Below are 27079 nucleotides of genomic sequence, written 5' to 3'. Positions count from 1 at the left end.
CTCAAAACATTCAATGACATAAATTTACCTGTTTTAACAATGGACAAAAACTCAAAATCTATATCTTGGCGGTTTAAAAAGGCCAGCATAAAGTATTTAGTGTCATGGTAAAAACCAACAGGAATGTAGAATTTATTTATTAAAATCAAATTACAAACGCTATAGGCAATTCCTCTTCTACGGCCTGTAAAATGGCCAGGATCTAAACTAAATGTTTCCTATTGATTTGGCTTGTTTTGTAGTGGCTTCCCACACATCCAAAATTTTTTACTTGCCCATTGTTCCTTCTCTGCTTGCGTAATTACCATTGGCTTATTTTTGATCTAAGATTCGTCTAAACATGTCATGACACATTGGAAGTTGCTTCAGGACATCAATGTGGAAGATATGACGCAATATTTTCTTTAGTTGATTAGTTCTCTATTTTCCTTAACAACATCATACACAGTCTCGACGTATTGGAAGTTGCTTCAGGACATCAATGTGGAAGATGGTGAAATATTCTCTTTAGTTGATTAGTTCTTTATTTTCCTTAACAACATCATACAAAAATCATATCTCGACATATTGCTCGCATTTGGTTTTCGGGTTAGGCGGTTTTCGAATAAATCTATTCGTAATCGGTAAATATTTTATTTTGCATTGCATAGGTAATTTGTAACTATAATGACTAGATTCTAATTTGATTCAGTTCCTGATGGTCTCGACAACTTGTAAACCATGTGGTGAACAACGCGTCAAATGCTCTTTCAAATGCTCTTTCCTTCATTTAGCAGAAAGACAATATATACAATAATACCTGGTAGCATGGGATTTTCAGTTATTCAACAACAAGGTGGAACAACTGGAAAAAAAGTGTGTAATCTTTATCTTCTGTTTTTACAAAGAGAAGAAAAAAATATTTATCATTTAAGGTGCTAGGCACACGAAGAAGACAAATTTTTTCCCTTTTTGTGATAATATTTTTAAATGTAAAAAGTTCTCTATTCTTCCTTTTTTACAAATATCCTTTGCAGTTGCCACTTACAATTGGCGACCATCACATTTCCAGTGGATATTGCGTTTTTGACGTTTCTTCAAAAATGGACCAGCTTGTTGACAGGCTCCATAAGAGTCGAGCGAATATTATCGACTTCCCACTTAACTTAGTAGCTTAATTATGTTGTCTACGTTTTTTGGAGGTTATTTTTCTCACGAGCTTTTTCTCTCACGCGCTTTTATTTTTCTTTAAAATCCTGTATCTACTACTCATTTCATGCCTGTACAGGAGGTTGAAAGGAATTATTATTATTAAGAATTTTCTTTGAAGCAAGATTTAATAATATAGAACACTTATCCTGACCTCCAGAGTGTAATTTCTCAAATTTTAATATCTTTTACCAGAAAGGGCCATTTCCCTTCAAAGAATTGAAGAAAAATCTCTAAGACTTTCATCCGCCTTTTAGTCCGGCATTATTTAAAGCTAAAAGGTATTTCTCACTGACATTGACCTTCAGAACCTCATGCCAGGCAGCCAAGAATGCCCGTTTGAAACATTGGTAATGTTGCTCAAAGGGTAGGTAAGTAATAATAGCTTACTTTTTCGTTAATGCAGCAGGAATTTGGGGCCCTTTTCTTCCAACTGGAGGATAAGTATATAGTCGGCTAGTGCAAGATGTACATCTACACTTTCTATGGTCAATATATTAAACCTCTGTTTTTCTGAATTAAATAAAAAATTAATTTTTTGACTGAAAGTAAGGAGCAACACCAGAACTTAGAAGGAACAGAAATAATTACATATATGGGGGGACGGTGGCTTACCACCTCTTCAATGCCTTGCTCTTTACGCTAAAGTTAAAATTTTGTTCCCAATTCTTTAAGAATGACCCTCTGAATCACAAAGGCCGTTTAATTAGTATAAATAGCTCTTCTGAAAGTACTAAAACTACTTTAGCTTAAAAAGCGAGACGTTAAAGAGAGGCTGAATCCCCTCACATACATAATAATTTCTGTTCGTTTTAAGTTTCAAGTTTGCTCCTTACTTTCATTTGAAAAAAAACTTTTTTTTTTTATATTTAATTTCTGATCGTTTTTTTAAGTAATACTGGGAAAACCCTCACCCCCTTCATGGAAAATTCTCTTCACCCATGAAAATTATCTTCATGAACAGACCCTACATTGTAACCCCTCCCCTAAACCCCCCAACATAAGAGTTCCCCCCTAAAAACGTCTGTAAACGTCCTAATAACCATTACTATATGTAAACAATGGCAAAGTTCATAACTTGTATCATCCCCCAGGGACTGTTTTAAGTCGTCCTCAGAGGCATAGCTACTAGATTTTCGACCATGCTGAACAAAATGGCTATCTCAAAATCTTGATCTGACGACTTTGGGGAAAAATAAGCGTGGGAAGGGGCCTAGTTGCCCTCCATTTTTTTAGTCAATAAAAAATAGCACTAGTACTTTTAATTTTCGTTCGAATGAGCCCTCTCTTGACATTCTAGGACCACTGGGTCGAAATGATCATCCCCGGGGAAAAAATAAATAAACACGCATCCGTGATCTTTCTTGGCAAAAATAAAAGATTCCATATTTTTGCAGATAGGAGCTTGAAATCTCTACAGTAGGGTTCTCTAATACGCTGAATCTGATAATGGGATTTTCATTAAGATTCTATGACTTGTAGAGGGCGTTTTCCCCTTTTTCCGAAAATAAGACAAATTTTCTCAGGCTCGTAACTTTTGATAGGTAAAACGAAACTTGAAGAAACTTATACATTTAAATTCAGTTTGATAATAAAAACTTGATTATTTTGATGTATTTATTGGTATAAAAACTCTGTTTTTAGAGTTAAGGTTCTATTGAGCCGGGTCGCTCCTTACCTACAGTTCGTTACCACGAACTGTTTGATATTGCCCAGCGGTTTCGATTTTATGTGAACGTTTATCTAAAAGCTCATGAATATTTCAAGTTTTGTAAAAAGTTCCCATTGAGGATAAGAATGTAGTGCTTACATCCTCCTTCCCATTGCAAGAAAAGAGGACACATACCACTACTAGGTATGCGCGTAACTTGTTTTCTCCTCTTTCAGGATGCGGTCTAGCATATCTCTTAGGTAAATTTCTTGGGGAGTATTAGTATTTACCTTTGACCTTGTTTTCAATGTTTTGATCTTAAAATAACGTTTAAATGTGTGTCTCTTTAATTCGAAATTGTCTTCTTGGATGGAAATTTGGCTGTATCCGCTATAGGTGGGTAATGGCTGGGTCTCTCCAATTTGCTTGATAAAACATCTAAACCATCAAATCTCGCCAGCATTTTCACTTCGCATTGTTCACAATCCCTAAAAGACTTTTGAAAAAGTCTCTAGAAATCCCCTTTATCAATAGCAAAGAATTTGACTAAAAAGTGGTATGTATTTCACAGTCCATGAAAAAATGGAATAGTGATTTTTCGGAGCAAGGTATTACAATTCCAGCTGACTAAAGTACATCAAAAATATAAGAATACTAGCTGTTGGGGTGGCGCTTCGCGCCACCCCAACACCTAGTTGGTGGGGGCGCTTCGCCCCCCAAGCCCCTCCGCAAAGTTCCCATTGACGATAAGAATGTAGTGCTTACATCCTCCTTCCCATTGCAAGAAAAGAGGACACGTACCACTAGGTATGCGCGTAACTTGTTTTCTCCTCTTTCAGGATGCGGTCTAGCATATCTCTTAGGTAAATTTCTTGGGGAGTATTAGTATTTACCTTTGACCTTGTTTTCAATGTTTTGATCTTAAAATAACGTTTAAATGTGTGTCTCTTTAATTCGAAATTGTCTTCTTGGATGGGAATTTGGCTGTATCCGCTATAGGAGGGTACTGGCTGGGTCTCTCCAATTTGCTTGATAAAACATCTAAACCATCAAATTTCGCCAGCATTTTCACTTCGCATTGTTCACAATCCCTAAAAGACTTTTGAAGAAGTCCCTAGAAAACCCCTTTATCAATAGCAAAGAATTTGACTAAAAAGTGGTATGTATTTCACACTCCATGAAAAAATGGAATAGTGATTTTTCGGAGCAAGGCATTACAATTCCAGCTGACTAAAGTACATCAAAAGTATAAGAATACTAGCTGTTGGGGTGTGTCCCGGTGTCTTGGCTGTGTCCCGGTCGTCATTTGTGTCCCGGTGCTTTGCTGATGGTGATTGCTAATCGAACATTCCTTGTGTCCCGGTCGCTTTCTCTTTGAGTGTCCCGGTCGTCATTTATATTCCCTATGTCCCGGTGTCCCGGTCGTCATTTGTGTCCCGATGTCCCGGTCTGATAATTTCGTCAGTCGAAAACATGATGTCAGTCGACACACAAACATGACGTCACTCGACACACCTAGTTGGTGGGGCACTTCGCGCCCCCCCTAAGCCCCCCCAACGCGTGTAAGTCGTTATGCGCCATATTAGTTACGCGCCATTGTAGTTGTGTCCCTGTGTCCCACCTGTGAATAGAGATATATATATATATATATATATATATATATATATATATATATATATATATATATATATATATATATATATATACTAGCTGTTGGGGTGGCGCTTCGCGCCACCCCAACACCTAGTTGGTGGGGGCGCTTCGCGCCCCCCCAAGCCCCCCCGCGCGCGTAAGTCGTTACGTGCCATATTAGTTACGCGCCATTGTAGTTGTGTCCCTATGTCCCACCTGTGAATATAGATAGATATATATATATATCTTCTATATATATAAAAATAAGTTGTCTGTGTGTGGATCTGTGGATGGATCAGGTGACGTCATGTTTGTCCGCATATGACGTCTGAATTATTTCACACTAATACAAAAGAAGAAAAAAACTAAAAAAGGTAAAAACTACAAAAAAAACTAAAAAGAAAAAAAACTAAAAAAGCTAAAAAACTAAAAAAAACTAAAAAAAAGGTAAAAATCTAATAACTAAAAAAAAAACTGAAAAAAATAAAAAAAGGCAAAAACTACAAAAAAAATAAAAACTAATAAAAAAACTAAAAAAGCTAAAAAACTAAAAAAAATAAAAAAAACCAAAAAAAAGGTAAAAAACTAAAAAAAACTAAAAACTAAAAAAGAAAAAAACTAAAAAAAAGGAAAAAACTGAAAAATAAAAGAGAAAAAGAAAACTAAAAAAATATGAATAAATATATATAAAAATAAGTTGTTTGTGGGTTATGTCTGTCTGTCTGTCTGTCGAGTGACGTCGTGTTTGTCCGCATATGACGTCTGAATTATTTCACACTAATACAAAAGAAGAAAAAAAACTAAAAAAGGTAAAAACTACAAAAAAAACTAAAAAGAAAAAAAACTAAAAAAGCTAAAAAACTAAAAAAAACTAAAAAAAGGTAAAAAACTAAAAACAAAAAAAAAACTGAAAAAACTAAAAAAAAGGCAAAAACTAAAAAAAACCTAAAAACTAATAAATAAACTAAAAAAGCTAAAAAACTAAAAAAACTAAAAAAACTAAAAAAAGGTAAAAAACAAAAAAAAACTAAAAACTAAAAAAGAAAAAACTAAAAAAAGGAAAAAACTGAAAAATAAGAGAAAAAGAAAACTAAAAAAATATTAATAAATAGCCCGGGACACTCAAAGAGAAATCACAGACTGGAACACCGGGACACAAATGACGACCGGGACACAGGGAATATAAATGACGACCGTGACACAGGGACATAACTACAAAGGGGACACCGGGGTGCACAGGGGGATATATAAATGACGATGGCGACTCAGGGAATGGTCGATTAGCAATCACCATCAACAAAGCTCAAGGGCAATCATTAGAATCATGAGGTATAGATCTGAATACGGATTGTTTTCCCATGGACCATTATATGTTGCATGTTCAAGAGTCGGTAAACCTGACAATCTATTTATATGCACAGACAATGGGACAGCAAAGAATGTTGTATATTCGCAAGTTTTACGTAGTTAAAAACATATATATATATATATATATATATATATATATATATATATATATATATATATATATATATATATATATATATATATATATATATACTAGCTGTTGGGGTGGCGCTTCGCGCCACCCCAACACCTAGTTGGTGGGGGCGCTTCGCGCCCCCCCCAAGCCCCCCCGCGCGCGTAAGTCGTTACGCGCCATAATAGTTACGCGCCATTGTAGTTGTGTCCCTATGTCCCACCTGTGAATATAGATATATATATATATATATATATATATATATATATATATATATATATATATATATATATATATATATATATATATATTATATATATATATATATATATATATATATATATATATATATATATATATATATATATATATATATATATATATATATATATATATATATATATATATATATATATATATATATATATATATGGTTTTAACTACGTAAAACTTGCGAATATACAACATTCTTTGCTGTCCCATTGTCTTTGCATATAAATAGATTGTCAGGTTTACCGACTCTTGAACATGCAACATATAATGGTCCATGGGAAAACAATCTGTATTCAGATCTATACATCATGATTCTAATGATTGCCCTTGAGCTCTGTTGATGGTGATTGCTAATCGACCATTCCCTGTCCCGGTCGTCATTTATATCCCCCTGTTTCCCCCGGTGTCCCCGTTGTAGTTGTGTCCCTGTGTCCCGGTCGTCATTTATATTCCCTGTGTCCCGGTCGTCATTTGTATCCCGGTGTCCCGGTCTGTATATACATTCGTTTTTTAGTTTTGTTTTTCTCCTTTATTTTTTTCCTTTTTTTTCTTTTTTAGTTTATTTAGATTTTTAGATTTTTTAGTTTTTTTATTAGTTTTTAGTTTTTTTTTCTTTTTAGTTTTTTTGTAGTTTTTACCTTCTTTTTAGTTTTGTTAGTTTTTTTTTTTTTTTACTTATATCCTGGTCGTCATTTATACTCCCTGTGTCCCGGTGCTTTGTTGATTGCTAATCGAACATTCCTTTTGTCCTGGTCGCTTTCTCTTTGAGTGTCGTCATTTATTTTTTTCTTTTTTAGTTCTTTTAGTTTTTACCTTTTTTAGTTTTTTTTTAGTTTTTTAGATGAAAATTTTTTTTAGTTTTTTCCTTTTTTTCTTTTTAGTTTTTTATTGGTTTTTACCTTTATTTTAGCTTATTTTTCAGTTTTTTCCTTTTTTTTAGTTTTTTTTATTTTTTATTTTTTTTAGTTTTTTACCTTTTTTTATTTTTTTTATTTTTTTTAGTTTTTTAGCTTTTTTACTTTTTTTATTAGTTTTTAGTTTTTTTGTAGTTTTTGCCTTTTTTTAGTTTTTTCAGTTTTTTTTTAGTTTTTTATTGGTTTTTACCTTTATTTTAGCTTATTTTTCAGTTTTTTCCTTTTTTTTTTAGTTTTTTTTAGTTTTTAGTTTTTTTAGTTTTTTACCTTTTTTTAGTTTTTTTAGTTTTTTTTAGTTTTTTAGCTTTTTTATTTTTTTTATTAGTTTTTAGTTTTTTTTGTAGTTTTTGCCTTTTTTAGTTTTTTTTAGTTTTTTAGCTTTTTTATTAGTTTTTAGTTTTTTTTGTAGTTTTTGCCTTTTTTTAGTTTTTTTCTTTTTAGTTTTTTTGTAGTTTTTACCTTCTTTTTAGTTTTGTTAGTTTTTTTTTTTACTTATGTCCTGGTCGTCATTTATACTCCCTGTGTCCCGGTGCTTTGTTGATTGCTAATCGAACATTCCTTTTGTCCTGGTCGCTTTCTCTTTGAGTGTCGTCATTTATTTTTTTCTTTTTTAGTTCTTTTAGTTTTTACCTTTTTTAGTTTTTTTAGTTTTTTAGATGAAAATTTTTTTTAGTTTTTTCCTTTTTTTCTTTTTAGTTTTTTATTGGTTTTTACCTTTATTTTAGCTTATTTTTCAGTTTTTTCCTTTTTTTTAGTTTTTTTTATTTTTTATTTTTTTTAGTTTTTTACCTTTTTTGAGTTTTTTTAGTTTTTTTAGTTTTTTAGCTTTTTTACTTTTTTTATTAGTTTTTAGTTTTTTTTGTAGTTTTTGCCTTTTTTTAGTTTTTTCAGTTTTTTTTAGTTTTTTATTGGTTTTTACCTTTATTTTAGCTTATTTTTCAGTTTTTTCCTTTTTTTTAGTTTTTTTTAGTTTTTAGTTTTTTTAGTTTTTTACCTTTTTTTAGTTTTTTTAGTTTTTTAGCTTTTTTATTTTTTTTATTAGTTTTTAGTTTTTTTTGTAGTTTTTGCCTTTTTTTAGTTTTTTTAGTTTTTTAGCTTTTTTATTTTTTTTATTAGTTTTTAGTTTTTTTTTGTAGTTTTTGCCTTTTTTTAGTTTTTTTAGTTTTTTAGCTTTTTTATTAGTTTTTAGTTTTTTTTGTAGTTTTTGCCTTTTTTTAGTTTTTTTAGTTTTTTAGCTTTTTTATTTTTTTTTATTAGTTTTTAGTTTTTTTTTGTAGTTTTTGCCTTTTTTTAGTTTTTTCAGTTTTGACGTCACCTGATCCAGTTTTTTCAGGTGACGTCACCTGATCCACAGATCCACACACAGACAACTTATTTTTATATATATAGATTGATACAGTTTCTTTTTCAGTTTTTTTTTCTTTTTTAGTTTTTTCTTTTCTTAGTTTTTATCTTTTTTATTTTTGAAGTTTCTTCTTTTTATTGATTTGTTTTCTTCAATTTGTCAATGTTCATTCTAACATTGACACTTGGAAAAATCTTTACGTGCCAAGCAAGCTAAACCTCCAACAATTTATAATAAACCTCAAAATTTTGAGTATATGTTTTAAGCTTTACGAATTACCTTAATCTTTTGTCAAAATATATTGAAATATTTGTGCAATTCCCAGTTTTTTTAGTTTTTTAAGCTTTTTTTAATTTTTTTCTTTTTAGTTTTTTACCTTTTTATTTTTTTATTTTTTTTTTACTTTTTTTCTTTTTAAGTTTTTTCTTTTTTTAATTTTTTTTTTTAGTTTTTTTTTTAGTTTTTTCTTTTTCGTTTTTTTTAGTTTTTTACCATTTTCCTTTTTTCAGTTTTCTTTTTCTTCTTTATTTTTCAGACGTCATATGCAAACCCTCAATACAAAAATACATACAACTTATTTTTATATATAGATAAGATATAATCTGGCGTAACAGCCATAGTGTAACAGACAGACAACTTATTTTTATATATATATAGATATATATATATATATATATATATATATATATATATATATATATATATATATATATATATATATATATATATATATATATATATATATATATATATATATATATATATATATATATATATATCTATATTCACAGGTGGGACATAGGGACACAACTACAATGGCGCGTAACTAATATGGCGCGTAAAGACTTACGCGCGCGGGGGGGCTTGGGGGGGGGGCGCGGAGCGCCCCCACCAACTAGGTGTTGGGGTGGCGCGAAGCGCCACCCCAACAGCTAGTATATATATATATATATATATATATATATATATATATATATATATATATATATATATATATATATATATATATATATATATATATATATATATATATATATATATATATGTTTTTAACTACGTAAAACTTGCGAATATACAACATTCTTTGCTGTCCCATTGTCTGTGCATATAAATAGATTGTCAGGTTTACCGACTCTTGAACATGCAACATATAATGGTCCATGGGAAAACAATCCGTATTCAGATCTATACCTCATGATTCTAATGATTGCCCTTGAGCTTTGTTGATGGTGATTGCTAATCGACCATTCCCTGTGTCGCCATCGTCATTTGTATATCCCCCTGTGCCCCCGGCGTCCCATTTGTAGTTTTGTCCCTGTGTCCCGGTCGTCATTTATATTCCCTGTGTCCCGGTCGTCATTTGTGTCCCGGTGTCCCAGTCTGTGATTTCTCTTTGAGTGTCCCGGGCGTCATTTATATTCCTTGTGTCCCGGTGTCCCGGTCGTCATTTATATCCCCCTGTGCCCCCCGGCGTCCCCGTTGTAGTTGTGTCCCTTTGTCCCGGTCGTCATTTATATTCCCTGTGTCCCGGTCGTCATTTGTATCCCGGTGTCCCGGTCTGAATATACATTCGTTTTTTAGTTTTTTTTCTCCTTTATTTTTTTCCTTTTTTATTTTTTTCTTTTTTAGTTTATTTAGATTTTTAGATTTTTTATTTTTTTTATGAGTTTTCAGTTTTTTTTTCTTTTTAGTTTTTTTGTAGTTTTTACCTTTTTTTTAGTTTTTATAGTTTTTTTTTTTACTTATGTCCTGGTCGTCATTTATACTCCCTGTGTCCCGGTCGTCATTTGTGTCCCGGTGCTTTGTTGACTGCTAATCGAACATTCCTTTTGTCCCGGTCTTTGTTTTTGCTTTGTTGATTGCTAATCGAACATTCCATTTTGTCCCGGTTTATATTCCCTATGTGCCGGTGTCCCGGTCGTCATTTGTGTCCCGATGTCCCGGTCTGTAGTTTCGTCAGTTGAAAACATGACGTCAGTCGACACACAAACATGACGTCACCCGACAGACAGACCCACACACACACAGACAACCTATTTTTATATATATAGATTGTTCCGAGTTTTCATCCGTCACGATGTCTAAGATTGAAAAGGATAAAGTTCAACTGGATGCAAAGTCAATTTATGTTTTTAACGACGTAAAACTTGTGAATATACAACATTCTTCGCTGCCCCATTGTCTGTGCATATAAATAGATTGTCAGGTTTACCGACTCTTGAACATGCAACATATACTTGTCCATGGGAAAAACAATCCATATTCAGATCTATACCTCATGATTCTAATGATTGCCCTTGAGCTTTGTTGATGGTGATTGCTAATCGAACATTGCCTGTGTCCCCGTCGTCATTTATACATCCCCCCTGTGCCCCCGGCGTCACCGTTGTAGTTGTGTCCCTGCGTCCCGGTCGTCATTTATAGTCCCTGTGTCCCGGTCGTCATCCCGGTATACATTCGTTTTTGAATTGGTATATGATGAAATAAATTTTTAATTTTTTCCCTTTTTTTCTTTTTAGTTTTTTTTATTGGTTTTTACCTTTTTTTCATATTTTTTTAGTTTTCTTTTTCTCTTTTATTTTTCAGTTTTTTTACTTTTTTTTAGTTTTTTTTCTTTTTTAGTTTTTAGTTTTTTTTAGTTTTTTAGCTTTTTTAGTTTTTTATTAGTTTTTAGTTTTTTTTTGTAGTTTTTGCCTTTATTTAGTTTTTTCAGTTTTTTTTTTAGTTTTTAGTTTTTTACCTTTTTTTAGTTTTTTTTTTAGTGTTTTAGCTTTTTTAGTTTTTTTTTTCTTTTTAGTTTTTTTTGTAGTTTTTACCCTTTTTAGTTTTTTTTCTTCTTTTGTATTAGTGTGAAATAATTCAGACGTCATATGTGGACAAACACGACGTCACTCGACAGACAGACAGACAGACATGACCCACAAACAACTTATTTATATATATATATCTATATATATAAAAATAAGTTGTCTGTCTGTCTGTCTGTGGATCAGGTGACGTCATGTTTCTGTGTTGACTGACGTCATGAAATTAGTTGTCGTCATTTTTGCTTTGACGGTGACGTCATTAACGGTATTTGAACGCAAAACCGCGCAGTTAGATGAAAATCCACCTGGACAGCGAGACTCAAAACATATCAAAACTGAAAATGATAGCGACGATGATTGGGTTTGGGATTTTGACTTGGATAAGGTCATCAATGCCTACCAGATTTAAGTTAAAAAAACAAAGGTTCGTCGATATGTACTTCATAGTGCCGCTGAAAAATAAAGAAGAAAAAGAAAACTGAAAAAAGAAAAAAGGTAAAAAACTAAAAAAAAAACTAAAAAGAAAAAACACTCAAAGAGAAATTACAGACCGGGACACAAATGACGACCGAGACAGAGGGAATATAAGTGACGACCGGGAACCTCAAAGAGAAATTACAGACTGGGACACCCGGACACAAATCACGACCGGGACACAGGGAATATAAATGACAACCGGGACACAGGGACACAACTACAACGGGGACGCCGGGGGCACAGGCGGGATATATAAATGACGACCGGGACACAGGGATTGTTCGAATAGAAATTACAGACCGGGACACCGGGACACAAATGACGACCGGGACACCGGGAAACAGGGAATATAAATGACGACCGGGACACTCAAAGAGAAATTACAAACTGGGACACCGGGACACAAATGACGACCGGGACACAGGGAATATAAATGACGACCGGGACACAGGGACACATCATTAGAATAATGAGGTATAGATCTGAATACAGATTGTTTTTCCCATGGACAATTATATGTTGCATGTTCAAGAGTCAGTAAACCTGACAATCTATTTATATGCACAGACAATGGGACAGCGAAGAATGTTGTATATTCGCATGTTTTACGTAGTTAAAAACATATATTTATATCTATCTCTATTCACAGGTGGGACACAGGGACACAACTACAATGGCGCGTAACTAATATGGCGCGTAACGACTTGGGGGTAACTCCCCAACAGCTAGTATATATATATATATATATATATATATATATACATATATATATATATATATATATATATATATATATATATATATATATATATATATATATATATATATATATATATATATATATATATATATATATATATATATATATATATATATATATATATATGTTTTTAACTACGTAAAACATGCGAATATACAACATTCTTCGCTGTTCCTTTGTCTGTGCATATAAATAGATTGTCAGGTTTACTGACTCTTGAACATGCAACATATAATTGTCCATGAGAAAAACAATCCGTATTCAGATCTATGCCTCATTATTCTAATGATGTGTCCCTGTGTCCCGGTCGTCATTTATATTATCTGCCGGTCGTCATTTATATTCTCTGTGTCCCGGTCGTCATTTGTGCCCGGTGTCCCAGTTTGTAATTTCTCTTTGAGTGCCCCGGTCGTCATTTATATTCCCTGTGTCCCGGTCGTCATTTGTGTCCCGGTCTGTAATTTCTATTCGAACAATCCCTGTGTCCCGGTCGTCATTTATATATCCCGCCTGTGCCCCCGGCGTCCCCGTTGTAGTTGTGTCCCTGTGTCCCGGTCGTGATTTGTGTCCGGGTGTCCGAGTCTGTAATTACTCTTTGAGGTTCCTGGTCGTCATTTATATTCCATGTGTCCCGGTCGCCATTTGTGTCCCGGTATGTAATTTCATCAGTTGACAAACATGACGTCAGTCGACAAACAACTTCATGACGCATACAGCTCAACAAACATGACGTCAGTCGACACACAAACATGACGTCAACAAACATATATATATATATATATATATATATATATATATATATATATATATATATATATATATATATATATATATATATATATATATATATATATATATATATATATATATATATATATATATATATATATATATATATATATATATATATATAGATTTAGGTGCTTGTATTATATACCCCCTACATAATATTCTTCTAATATGTTTCTCTGACACTCAATCCTAATGAAATATACAAAAGTAAAGTAAATATAATACTTTAAGAAGCAAATTTGGGCGAAATATTTGCACATTAAGGGAGGGGGGATAAAATATAGCGGGTCTGTATACCTAATATATTAGGTACAATTATTCTGCGTATTCGGATTGTAGGAGTCATTAGTATTCGGATAAAAAAAAAATTGGACATGAAATAAAATATGATATTAATTTTAAAAAAAAGATAAGGAGGATGGAAAAAAGAAGGTGCAATTAGAACGGGTAAATCTTTATACTATTTGAAGGTTAAACAGGGGATTTTTTACAGTTAGGCTCCGTAAGCGGTCGCCGTAAGGGCTTTTTATGCGATATAATGCTTTAAAAGCTTTTTTTGAACAAGATTAGAGAAAAATCCTATGTATATTTATATCAGGTGGTTACTTAAGCTAACATACAATCTGACATTGATCAAGATGTAGAAAAGAAAATTATTATGATTATTTCTGGCACCTAGATGGAAAATCATACCTAAACTGCACATTGTATAAGACTAGCATTGTCATAATCCCCCCGACAGGCCAGTACCCCCCTTCGAATCCTGATCCAGACACTTCTTTTTCAATTTCGTCGACACCCAGGTGCGCGTAATAGGGAAAGTTTTCTAAGAGATGCAGGTGTCTGTTTCTTAAAAAAAAACTAAGGATGTGGGGAAAACCTTCAGGGAGCCCGCTAAATAAAGATTTCCTTGGGTTTAACCTAATAGTTTCTTTAGAAAAAAAACCTGTGAGGGTTGGGGCGTCCTTACCTCCTGAGGTTTCTGAGATTGTTCTTTAAAAAATCTTCAGGGCTTCTTAAATTCAGGATTTCTTGAGTTTTACCTAATAGTTTCTTTAAAAAAACTTTTGAGGACCGGGCCTTCTTTACTCCTGGATTTCCAAGATTGTTGAATAGTAGAGAGTCCTTAAAAAACCTTCAGGGACTTCTTTACTGCAGGATTTCTTAGATTATTCTTTGAAAAACCTTCGGGGCTTGTTCACTTCGGGTTTTCTAAGATTGTTGCATAGTAGAGAGTACTTAAAAACCTTCAGGGGGCCCTAGCATTCAATTCTAATGGGGCACTAGGAGCCAATTTTTTAGGGCCTCTAACTTAACCAACGGGAACCCTAGCAACCATTTCAACCGGGGGCCCAAGGGGCCCTAGTAGTCAAGTTCAACGGGGTAACCTACATTTCCAACGGGCCCCTAGCATCTAATTCGACCATATCACTAGAATCCAATTTCACCGTCAAGACATAATCTTGACTTTTTAAGACATTTCAAGACGTTTTTCTGCAAGACGTTTTTAAGACATTGTTCCTCAAGACGTTCTTCAAGACGTTTTAAGAGAGTTCAAGACGTTTCTAAGAAATTTTTCTTCAGGACGGTTTTTCAATACATTTCAAGCCGTTTTTAAGACATCTTTCTTCAAGATGTTTTTCAAGACATTTCTAAACGTCTCTTAAGACATTTTTCTTCAAGACGTCTTTCGGAACGATTCAGCACATTTAAGGACGTTTTTGAAGACATTTTTCTTTAAGGCGTTTTTCAAAACGATTCAAGAAATTTCAAGACATTTTGCAACATGTTTAAAGATTTCTTTGGATGTTATGTTATAGGGAATATTTACTTATGTTAAGGATGACGCATTAACACGTGACATATTTCTTCTGCCCCACAGGGAACTCCCACTTGTGACTGTGGAGGACACACACAAGGGTGCTACGTAATGAAAATGCCTACGTGGGTTCTTATATAATACCAGCTGTTGGTGTGGTGCTTCGCGCCACACCAACTGGGTGTTGGTGTAAGCCGTTATGCGCCATATTAGTTACGCGCCATTGTAGTTGTGTCCCCGTGTCCCACCTGTGAATATAGATAGATATATATATATATATATATATTTTTTTAACTACGTAAAACTTGCGAATATACAATATTCTTCGCTGTCCCATTGTCTGTGCATATAAATAGATTGTTAGGTTTACCGACTCTTGAACATGCAACATATAATTGTCCATGGGAAAACAATCCGTATTCAGATCTATACCGCATTTTTCTAATGATTGCCCTTGGGCTTTGTTGATGGTAATTGCTAATCGAATCGTCATTTATATATCCCCCATGTGCACTTCCGGCGTCCCCGTTGTAGTTGTGTCCCTGTGTCCCGGTCTTCATGTACATTCCCTGTGTCCCGGTCGTCATTTGTGTCCCGGTGTCTCGGTCTGTAATTTCTCTTTGAGTGTCCCGGTCGTCATTTATATTCCCTGTGTCCCGCTTGTCATTTGTGTCCCGCTGTCCCGGTCTGTAATTTCTCTTTGAGTGTCCCGGTCGTCATGTATATTCCTTGTGTCCCGGTGTCCCGGTCTGTAACATACGACAATAGATCAATTGTGTTGTAACTTTGTTCACGATCTCATTCTACACATGTAGAAATAGAAGCAGTACGTTTAGGTGAAGGCATTCCCAAATGCTTGAGAAGTTTGTTTGCAATAGATAAGCACAAATCTTCAATCATAACTAAAGTGCAGTTATAAATTTCTGTTGTAAAGTCCAAGGTCATATCTGACCTTTCTAGCCGTATTCAGTGGAGTATATTCTCGGCCTTTTGCGATTTGTTTTTCTCCCATAACTCTGTAGTAGATGAAGGAGAGCAACTTTGCCGGAAGATACGGGCCGTAATGTCATGTCTATGAACCGGCGATATTCCAGGATGTAAAAGCTGTTGTATCTAATCCCAAGATGGATTATATATAAATGTGATAAATGACGGAATCATTAATCTATAGGCATAATATTCATTGCGCTGCATTTCTTATCCATTTCTTTGTTAGTGGCTGGATTTATCAATTTAATATTAAAGTGATAGCCGTCGGCTCCATCCCAAAAAATGATAGGATATGGTAGGGCATCGTAGCATGATGAGTTTAATAAAAACTTCTCTTTGAAACGCCTTCTTATATACTTATAATGACGTCATATACAAAGCCTTTGACGTCATATACAAATCACCGACCATAAAGATTGCCACTTCGTTGATAGTTGCGTATTAGCTGCAAGCCTTTTGGCATTAGCTCTTTGAGCAGCTTCCTCGGCTGTTTCTTCTGCCATTGTTGGTTCTTTTGTCATTTTAAGATATATATTAAAAATTTCTCTTTGATGTTGTGATTCCTCGGCACGCTTTCTTTTCATACTTCCTCTATTAGCCGCAAGTCTGTTTTCACGCTGTTGTTGTGATTCCTCGGCACGCTTTCTTTTCTTACTTTCTCTATTAGCCGCAAACCTTTTGGCATTAGCTCTTTAAGCAGTTTCTTCGGCTGTTTCTTCTGCCATTGTAGGTTTTTCTGTCATTTAAGATCTATATTAAAAATTTCTCTGTGAAAGGCCTTCTTGTATACTTATAATCACGTCATATGCAAAGCCTTTGACGTCATAACAAACACGACGTCAGTCGACAAACAACTTCATGACGGCATAATGCTCAATCCTTATAATGACGTCAGTCGACAAACATGACGTCATTCTACACACAAACATGACGTCAGTCGCCACACAAACAACTTATTTTTATATATATAGATAGATTGTAGGGCATCGTAGCATCGATGAGTTTAATAAAAACTTCTCTTTGAAACGCCTTCTTATATACTTATAATGACGTCATATACAAAGCCTTTGACCGCATAAACAAATCACCGACCATAACGATTGCCACTTCTTTGATAGTTGCGCATCAGTAGGCATCAGTTCGATTGCTTTTTTGAACAGAAGCACTAAATTATTATTTATGTGGAAAAGATGTTGCAACTGGGAAACGATTGTCCTTTCAAAGTCTTTTTTTTTATCATGGGTATCACTTTCAAGTTGTTCGGTTTGTTTTACCTTGACTTGTCTTTCGTCACTATGAAATACATATCGCCGAACCTTTGTTTTTTTTTAACTAAAATCTGGTAGGCATTGAAGACCTTATCTAAGTCAAAATCCCAAACCCAATCATCATCGCTATCATTTTCAGTTTTGATACGTTTTGACTCTCGCTGTCCAGGTTGTTTCAGGTTGCTCTTGTGATTCCTCGGCACACTTTCTTTTGGTGATTTCTCTTTGAGACGCAAGCCTGTTTTCACGCTGTTGTTGTGATTCCTCGGCAAGCTTTCTTTTCATACTTTCTCTATTAGCCGCAAGCCTGTTTTCACGCTGTTATTGTGATTCCTCGGCACGCTTTCTTTTCTTACTTTCTCTATTAGCCGCAAGCCTTTTGGCATAAGCTCTTTGAGCAGCTTCCTCGGCTGTTTCTTCTGCCATTGTAGGTTCTTCTTAACACGTCAGTTGACAAACATGACGTCAGTCGACACACAAACATGACGTCAGTCGCCACACAAGCAACTTATTTTTATACATTTTTATATACCGCAAATTATTTTTTTACAACCGAAAATTTTTGTCTTTATGCTGATCTCCTGCCGGTTCCACAAATGGTGGCGGAGTTGTGAGAAGATAGCCTTGGCTTTGAAAATTCTGTTCTGTACATCAAGGTCACAGCCTCCATGAGGGTCTACTACTGAGCCAATATATGTGAAGCTATCGACTTTTTCCAACTCTTGTCCGTGAAGAACAAGCTGATAATCCGACTGTATATTTAGATCCATGACTTTAGTTTTGGTCGGGTTGATCTTCATACCCAGTAGCTGAGAGAAATGTGCTATTTCATTTAACATTGCTTTGGCAGTTGCTGGATCAGCAGCAAGAGTGTCGATGTGATCCGTGTAATCCAGGTCAGACACATTAATGCCCAATCCCATATCAACATAATCAAAACTTGAGAGTGCCCTTTCTCGAATCCAATCTGTACAGTAGTTAAACAAAACAGGGGACAATATACACCCCTGTTTCACACTGCTTTCTACATTGAAGGGGCTCAGTTTCTTCGCCCAGCACTCTTACGATCGATCTGCAATGCTCGTAGTAGGTTTTCAACAGCTCCACGAATTCAACTGGCATACCATCTTCCACCATGATTCGCTAAAGGTTTTTGCGGGTTACTGAGTCGAACGCAGTCACAAAATCTAGGAACATGTTAATTATGGAGAGGTTGTAACGTTCGCACTGTTGAAGAATAAGGCGAATGTGAAGATCTGGTCAGTGCACCCTCTCCCTCTTCGAAACCCGTACTGATTTTCAGGTGTTCACTCATCCCTTGCTTCTTCGATCTTTTTAAGCATAATCATCGAAAATACTTTGGTAGCTATATCCATGAGTGATATCCCTCGGTAGTTGCGGCTGTCGTATTTGTCCCCCTTTTTCACTGACACCTTCAAATTAGACGGGATCAAATTAGAAGAAGAAGACTTCTTCTCCCATAAGAAGATTTCTAGCTGCTGCGGTACAAAGTGTGGTGAGGCCTCACCACACTGTGGTAAACCTCAGGAGGTAGACCATCTTCTCCAGGTGACCAATTGTTTTTTAGCCGTTTGATCGCGTTTAGTATCTCTGAAGCTGAAGGTGGTGTCATGTCAATTTCATATGGTGGTCTTTCAGCTGTTGGTGGCAGCAATGGCGTCGCATCTTGCCCATCTGTATTTGGATTAAGGAGGCCTTTAAAGTGATTCCTCCAACGATCAAGTTTACCTTGTACGTCAGGGATCACACTTCCTTGAGCGTCTTTTAGAGGAACAGCGATTGGTGACTTTTTTCCAGTTACTTGTTTAGGGCTTCTATACAGCCTTCTCGTATTATTATTTCTGGCTTTTTTTTTCATCTCTATAGCAACCTCATCCCAAAATTGTTGGCGGTCTTGACGCAAGCTGGATCTAACCTGTTTACGTAGTGCCTTTTTTTTTTACTGCAATTGATGCATTTGATGCTTGTCGCCTAGCCTCGATTAGCTTTACAGTTTTCTCAGAGACATAATTTTTCCTCGTCTTTGGAGGAGCATAGCCAATAACTTCAGCAGCCACCTTTTCCGTGGTGTTCCGGAATTTTTTCCATCGGTTGTTAGGGTCTTCATCGCAGTCTGTCAGGCTTAAAAACTGGTTCTGTAACTTCAGGCAAATATTTTCTTTCATTGTTTGGATTTTCAGTTTCTCCACGTTTAACTTCCTTTTCAGGGGGTTTTCTCTTCCTCATGCTCAACTTCAAGAGCATTTTCACACCTACAAGTGTATGATTGCTTCCAGATTTTGACCCCGTGCAAACCCCTCTGTAAGCTCAAGAATCGATTACTGAGGAGCACCAGCGTTGACGGATCAAAATATGGTCAATTTGGGCAGCTGTGGAGCCATCATATGAGTGCCAAGTTATCCTTTGAGAGGGTTTGTGTTGCAAAAATATCGAAAACATTGGGGTCTGTTGGGCCAACACGGGAGTTCCAGTCATCCGCTAAAATTAGGAAATTTTAAGTCGTATTTTCCTTTAAGTCGTAGTCTGGCTATTCTCAGGTTCACTGGATCCCATGCAAGAAGAGCTTTGCAAATACGCGAACTTGGTTGGCTACTCCGTGCTTAGACCGACCGCACTCCGTCCATAGTCGGAGCCAGAACTTGGATCTTTGACAAGCTAGCACTAGATCAGGGTTCAGGGACCATGAACCGATTTCCGAACCAATGCGAACGCAAGGAGAAGGCACTGCTACAAGCTCAGCACAACGAAGAGCGTGCGTTATTTCACTACCGTAGACATTTAAGAGGATTTGTTTCTCTTTTTTGGGTTGACTGGATGCTCGCTGGAGTAATTGGAAGGGTATCTTGATTTTCGAAAGCATATGGTCTAGCACTATGCATCGGCACTGTTTCTGTTTTCTGTTTCTGTTTCTGTTTTTTCTTGCCTGTTTCTGCCTGTTTCTGTTTCTGTTTTTACAAAAAACAGAACAGAAAACAGAAACAGGCTACCTGTTTTTGTTTGACCTGTTTCTGTTTCTGTTCTGTTTTTTTTTTCATCTGTTTTTTTCCGTTTCTGTTTTTTTTTTATCTGTTTTCTGTTTTTTTTTTCTGTTTTTTTTTTTTTTTCAAATGCCGCGCTATCTAGCGGGCATGATACCGAAACGCATGATACCTACCCGTACCTACCGTACCGAAACGCATATCTAGCGGGCATGATACCATGATACCGTTGATTTTTGAATTTAAACAAAAAGGGAATACTTGTGGGAAAAGTCAAAGTCATGGCCAATTGTAGAAAAAAGCTAAGACAGATTGTCCAATTAAGTGGGCAACCCAGTCAAGGTTAATTTTACCCCTTTGATTGCCGTTGTGACTGTCTCCCATTTATGCTGCACCTCTCCGTGCATGTATGTCCCTTGACAATGCCGAAATAGAGTCAACCTGTTGGAGGTTCTCCTTGGGGAACACACGCGGGTTGACTACGGGTTGACTACTTGAAAATTTTCCTCTCATGCATGTCACTCCACAATGCTCAACTAGAGTCAACCTCTCATGCTAATTCACGCCGGGGTAAATCTGAGCGAAAGAGAGAGATAGAGAAAGAGAGAGAAGCTTGAATGCTATACAGTGGACATGGGCTAGATGGGAACCCCATATGACAATGTCTCTACTGTTGGTATATGTGTAGCGGATGGCTATTACCGCTTGAGCAACGGTCTAACCATTGACGGCTTTAAGGATTCGTGCTTTAAGTGGCAAACATGGGCTCAATGAAATCCCATATAAAAGAGGAATATAGCGTTGGTATTTACTTAGAGCAATGGGTTACCGCTAGAACAGCGGTCCAACAAGCCACGGCTTGAAGGCATCCGTACTTTAAGCGGTGAACCTAGGCACCTTGATATGTGTGTAGCGGAGGGTTATTACCACTTGAGCAATGGTCTAACCATAGAGCGTTATAGAGCGTTGGTATTTGCTTAGAGCAATGGGTTACCGCTATAGCGACGGTCTAAATAGCCTCTAACTTAAGCGGTGGACATAAGCTAGATGGGATGACTCTGTGTCTGTCTGGTATATATTAGCAAGCAGCGGTCTTAGTAGCCTCGGCTTGAAAGCATCCGTGCTTTAAGCGGTGAATATAGTGTTGGTATATGCTTTGACCAATGGTTTACCGCTAAAGCAACGGTCTAAGAGCAACTAGGGTAAATTGTCAATTATAAATGACATTTAAACTTGAAAGGAATATAGCGTTGGTATCACCCGATTGGACACATTTTATGACAAATTTCGCCCCCCCCCCTCTAAAAATACGCTAGTGTGTTGAATTGCACGAAGTTGCTCATCTTTTGTACGTGACTAAAAGGATTTAACAAGAAGATGTTTTCTTTCCTATTAGAAATAGAAGAAGTAAGGAAAAACAGCTGTTAAAACAGCTGTTTTTTATTTTTAAACAGCTGTTTTCTGTTTTTTCGAAAAACAGAACAGATTACAGAAACAGGTCACCTGTTTTTGTTTGACCTGTTTCTGTTTCTGTTCTGTTTTTTTTCTAACTGTTTTTTTCTGTTTCTGTTTTTCTCAAAAACAGAAACAGTGCCGATGCTTATCTAGCACTCTAGCGTGTAAGATTTTATCGGTCTTATTCCACTCCTTCTTTCCTGACCATCTGCAACTCATACCGCGGTTCTGAGACTTGAAACCATAGATCGCAAAACTGTTCAGGATAGAGAAATGATCAGAAGCACCAAAAGAAAAACCGACATGGCATGGTTTAGGGGGGGAGTAAACACAGGAGAACAAAGAATAAAGTCCAAGGAAGATGTTGAACTGGAATTATGGATACAAGTGAAAGAGAGTCATTGTCAATGTGTCGTGTCTGCACACACGCAACAAGCAAAAGTTGCACTCTGGGGTTGACCGCATTGGGCAAGTCACAGTTCATATCACCAGCAACCACTTTGGACAAACCTAAAGAGGCACAAGAGCTTAGACTCGGGTTCGGGCACAGGCTCGGGTAAATCTATCGTCTGACGAGAGGTCCCGATAGTCTGTTGGTAGTCGTTCTGAGGCCTTGGCTGGAACCGTCAGCACTGTGGTTACGTCGCCAAGTTGAAGCTGGCTTAAAGATTCACTAAACTTAATGTTTAAACTTAATGAAAAAATCTCCATTAGGGTTTCTTCTGAAGACCCCTAGTATTTGAGGCTAGCTTTAAACAATGTACCAGCCCTATGACATCATCCGGTGTACATCCTAAGAAATCACAAATTCTTATTACAAATACAGAATACTTATTACAAAAAATAGTTCTTACAAGATAAAATATGTCCTAAAAGATCACAAATTCTTCATACAAAATACTTCTTACAAAAGAAAAATAATTCTGAAAAAACAGGAAATACATCCTAAAAGATTACAGATTCTTATTAAAAAACAAAAATACTTTTTACAAAGCAACAAATACATCCTAGGAAATTAAAAAATTCTTATTTCAAAACAAAACATTTTCTTACGAAACCAAAATTACGTCTTACAAAACAATAAAATGATTTTTATTAAACAAAAGATTAATTCATACAAAACAAAAATACATAAGAAAAATCGTAGATTCTTGTTACAAAATACAATTCTCTTCGTGAAACTTGTACATTGATTTTTCTTCTCGTGCAACTGATCTTTGCTTATGGAACTTGTTGTGCATCGATTTTTTGTTCATAGAACTTTTTGTGTGCTGATTTCTGTTTTTGAAATTTGTTGCATCTTGAATCTTTCTCTTAGTGAAATTTATACATTGATTTTTTTTTTTCTCACCAAACTGATTTCGTTCATGGAACTTCTTGCGCGTTGATTTATACACCTGGAATTTATTCCAGGTGCATGGAATATGAAACTTCTTGTACATTGATTTTTCTCCTCATGAAACTGATTTTGTTCATGGAACTTGCTATGTGCTGATTTTTGTTCATGAAACTTCTTGTATCTTGATTTTTCTCTTCGTGAAACTTGTACGTTGATCTTTCTCCTCGTGGAACTGATTTTGCTCGTGAAACTCGTTGTGTGCTGATTTCTGTTCGTGAGACTTGTTGCAAGTTGATATTTCTCTTCGTGAAACTTGTCTAATGTTGAATTTTCTCTACGTGGAACTTATACATTGACTTTTCTCATCGTAAAACTGATTTTGCTCAGTAAACTAGTTGAGTGCTGATTTTTTTGTTCCTGAAACTTGCTGCGTCCTGATTTTTGTTCGTGAAACTTGTTGCACGTTGATTTTTCTCTTAGTGAAAATCGTACATTGATTTGGATGTATAGGATGTATTTGTTGCTTTTTAAGAAGCATTTTCGTTTTGTAATAAGAATTTGTGATCTTTTAGGATGTATTTTCTGTTTTGTAAGGATTATTTCTCTTTTTTAAGAAGTATTTGTATTATTTATGAAGAATTCGTGATCTTTAAGGGTGAATTTTGTTTTGTAAGAACTACTTTTTGTTTTGTAATAAGTATTAAGAATAATTTGTAATTTCTTAGAATGTATGCCAGAGGGTGTCTTAGGGATCGTACATTGTGCCACGCTGGCCTCGAATGCTAGGAGTCATCAGAGGAAACATTAAAAGGGTTTTTTCCATATAGCTTAAACGATCGATTCTTCTGTAAAAGAATATTTTTGCATAAAAGTGCCCTAAAAAACATGTGTGATAATGATTGCTAGAGGGCGTCTCTTGTCAGCCACTGAGTGCCACAGGCTTAGAAATGCCATGGAATATCGCAATCTAGCAATGGAATGTTAAGTTTCTGCAGTTCAACTAAAAACAATGGTCGTTGTTTAGTTTATAAATTTTGTTCTGTGGGAAATTTCTTTGAAAAACCCTTAGATGTGATAATTTGTGCTAGAAGGGTATCATCGAGGGCTGGTCCTTTGTGCCTCGCTGGCCTGAATTGCTAGGAGTCATCAAAAGAAACGCCAATGGGGACTTTTTTTATTAAGTTTAGACTTTAATTTAGACTTAATTTTTAGACTTAATTTAGACTTTTTATTAAGTTAAGTTTCGATTCTAGCGAAAACGAATGTTTTTGCAGGAAAAATGCCAAAAATATCATATGTGTTATAGTGCATGCTAGAGGGTGTCGTTTGTTGGTCATTAAGTGTCATGGGCTTGAAATTTCCATAGAATATCCCAATCTAGCAATGAAATGGCAAGGTTCCGGTTTTGAATAAAAAACAATGGTCATTTCTTAGATTATAAATTTATTTTTGGGGTAAAAGTTAAAAAAAAAACTTAGGTATGATATGGTTTGTGCCAAAAGGGTGTCATTGGGAGTGGTACATTATGCCAGGCTGACTTCAACTGCAAGGAGTCATCAGAAGAAACGCTAATGGGGATTTTTTCAATAAGTTTAAAAGATCGATTCTTGTGTAAATGAATATTTTTGCATAAAAATATCCAAAAATGCCGTATGTGTGATAGTGTTTGCAAGAGGGTGTCGTTTGTCAGCCATCGATTGTCACAGGCTCGGAACTGAGAGAAAATAATACCAAGAAAAACTGAACAAAATATAGAATTAAGTAACATATTTATTGCCTCCGTTTTCCTATATTTTGGGCAAACTCAGAACAATGCTGTAAGAAAAAATCTCTAAACATTCTCTAAGAAGGAGCATTTTTCTATGTTTTGAACAGGTTTATATCATTCTCTAAGAATATATCTCTATAAATTTTCTAAGAAGGAGCCTCCAAAATGTTAGGATCATGTCGATAAGAAGCGCAGATTCGCTTTGTCTGGGTTTATAATTCCCTGTTAAAGCATTACTTAGCAAGCAGGTGCACTTCAAATATAACCAAACTCTAGTAATCGATTTTCCCTCTGCATCTGAATTATTTCAGTCATAGAAAACACGTAATCAATAGCTTAATCATTCTAGTAACCGGGACAATGAAATTCTCCGCGTGCGGAATTTGCTATTTCGCAGAATCTATGTCCTGAATCATAATATTGGAAATATATTGCTGGTCCATCTGTCTAAGGGGCAGTTCCATTGGATTGAAATGGCCCTTTTGAATCCTATTGTGGAATAAAATCATTAGCATATAACGGTTCCCTCAGAAAAACGTCTAGAGAGAAAAACCTCTTAGAGTATTATGTAAAAGCCCGCATGTGCATTGTCATTCATAACAACCATGTGTGTGTCTTCCATAGTCACAAGCAGGGGTTCCCCATAGGGCCTGAAGAAACATATCACGTGTGAATGCGTCATTCTTAACATAAATAAAATTTTCATAGGACGTAACATCTAAAGAAATCTTGAAACGTCTTGAAAAATGTCTCGAAATTTCTTGAAACGTCTTGAAAAACCGCCATAAAGAAAAATGTCTCAGAAACCGTCCTGAAATGTTGAAACATCCTGAAAATTGTCTTGAAGAAAAATGTCTTAAAAAACGGCTTGAAATGTCTTGAAAAACCAACCTGAAGAAAAGTGTCTCAAGAAACGTTTTAAAGTGTCTTGAAACGTTTCGAAAAACTTCTTGAATAAAAATGTCTTAAAAAACGTCTTGAAATGTCTTGAAAAATGTCTTGACGGCGAAATTAGATGCTAGGCCCCGATGAAATTGGATTCTAAGACCCCGTTGGAATTGACTGCTAGGGTCTCTCTTTGGATTTCACTGCTAGGGCCCCTAGGGCCCCCGGTTGAAATGTTTTCTAGGACCCCGGTGGTTAGGCTGGGTGCCCGATGAAATTGAATGCCAGGGTCCCATTAAAATTGGATGCTAGGGCCCTCTAAAGGTTTTAAGGACTCTCTTTGTGTAAAAATCATAGAAATCCTGAAGTAAACAAGCCCCTGAAGGTTTTTAAAAGAACAATCTTAGAAATCCTTGGGCAAATAAGTCCCTGAAGGTTTTTTAAGGACCCTCTATTGTCTAACAATCTTAGAAATCCTGGAGTAAAGAAGGTCTGGTCCTCACTGGTTCGTTTAAAAGAAACTATTAGGTAAAACCCAAGAAATCCTGGAGTGAAGAAGCCTTGAAGGTTTTTTAAAGAACAATCTTAAGAATCCTGAGGGAGGGGGAGGGTAAAGAAGCCCTGAACCTCTCATTTTTTAAAAAGAAACTGTTCTGTAAAACCCAAGGAAATCTTTATTTACCGGGCTTCCTGAAAGTGCTTCCCAAACCCTTAGATTTTTTAAGAAACTGACACCTGTATATCTTAGAAAACATTCCCTATGACGCGGATCTGGGTCTCACAGAAGTTGAAAAAGGTGTCCGGATCGGTATTCAAAGGGGGCACTGGCCCTCTACTGGTGATACTACTTCTAAGAACTATACGTATATAATGTGCTCACGCTTCATAGAGTCCTATCGTAAAGATGTTCTTGTCCAATTCTAGCCTATTGGAAGGTGCTTGGAACTCATAGGTATTTTAGCATTTTGTTATCAGAATTAATTGAAAACATAGCGTTCAGTCGCAAGAAAAAGGCGCCTTTGCACTAAACCACATGTTCTAAAAATCATACTTGAAAATGCAATAGGTTAACCCTGAGTTATTCTGTGAAAGTTGTCATTTGGGTTAACATTTATTCTAGCAATTAGCATATCCTATTTTCGACAAATGAGATGTGAATTTTTCGGCAGAAGCATCTACTAAAATATTGCTTCTCATATATATAGTTAATACCAGATGCTAAGTTTTCCCAAGCAAA

The 27079-nt window shown here is 35.5% G+C and overlaps 1 protein-coding gene across 1 annotated transcript in view; it reads left to right on the top strand.

The window, feature by feature from the left end:
• Window positions 1–27079, top strand: part of LOC136029219 (uncharacterized) — a 65369-nt gene that overhangs the window by 9553 nt on the left and 28737 nt on the right. The gene's annotated exons all lie outside the window — the stretch shown is intronic.

This window comes from Artemia franciscana, chromosome 7, assembly GCF_032884065.1.
Source record: "Artemia franciscana chromosome 7, ASM3288406v1, whole genome shotgun sequence".
Lineage (NCBI taxonomy): Eukaryota > Metazoa > Arthropoda > Branchiopoda > Anostraca > Artemiidae > Artemia > Artemia franciscana.
The sequence above is the reverse complement of the archived record's forward strand: the minus strand, read 5'-3'. Positions and strand labels throughout refer to the sequence as shown.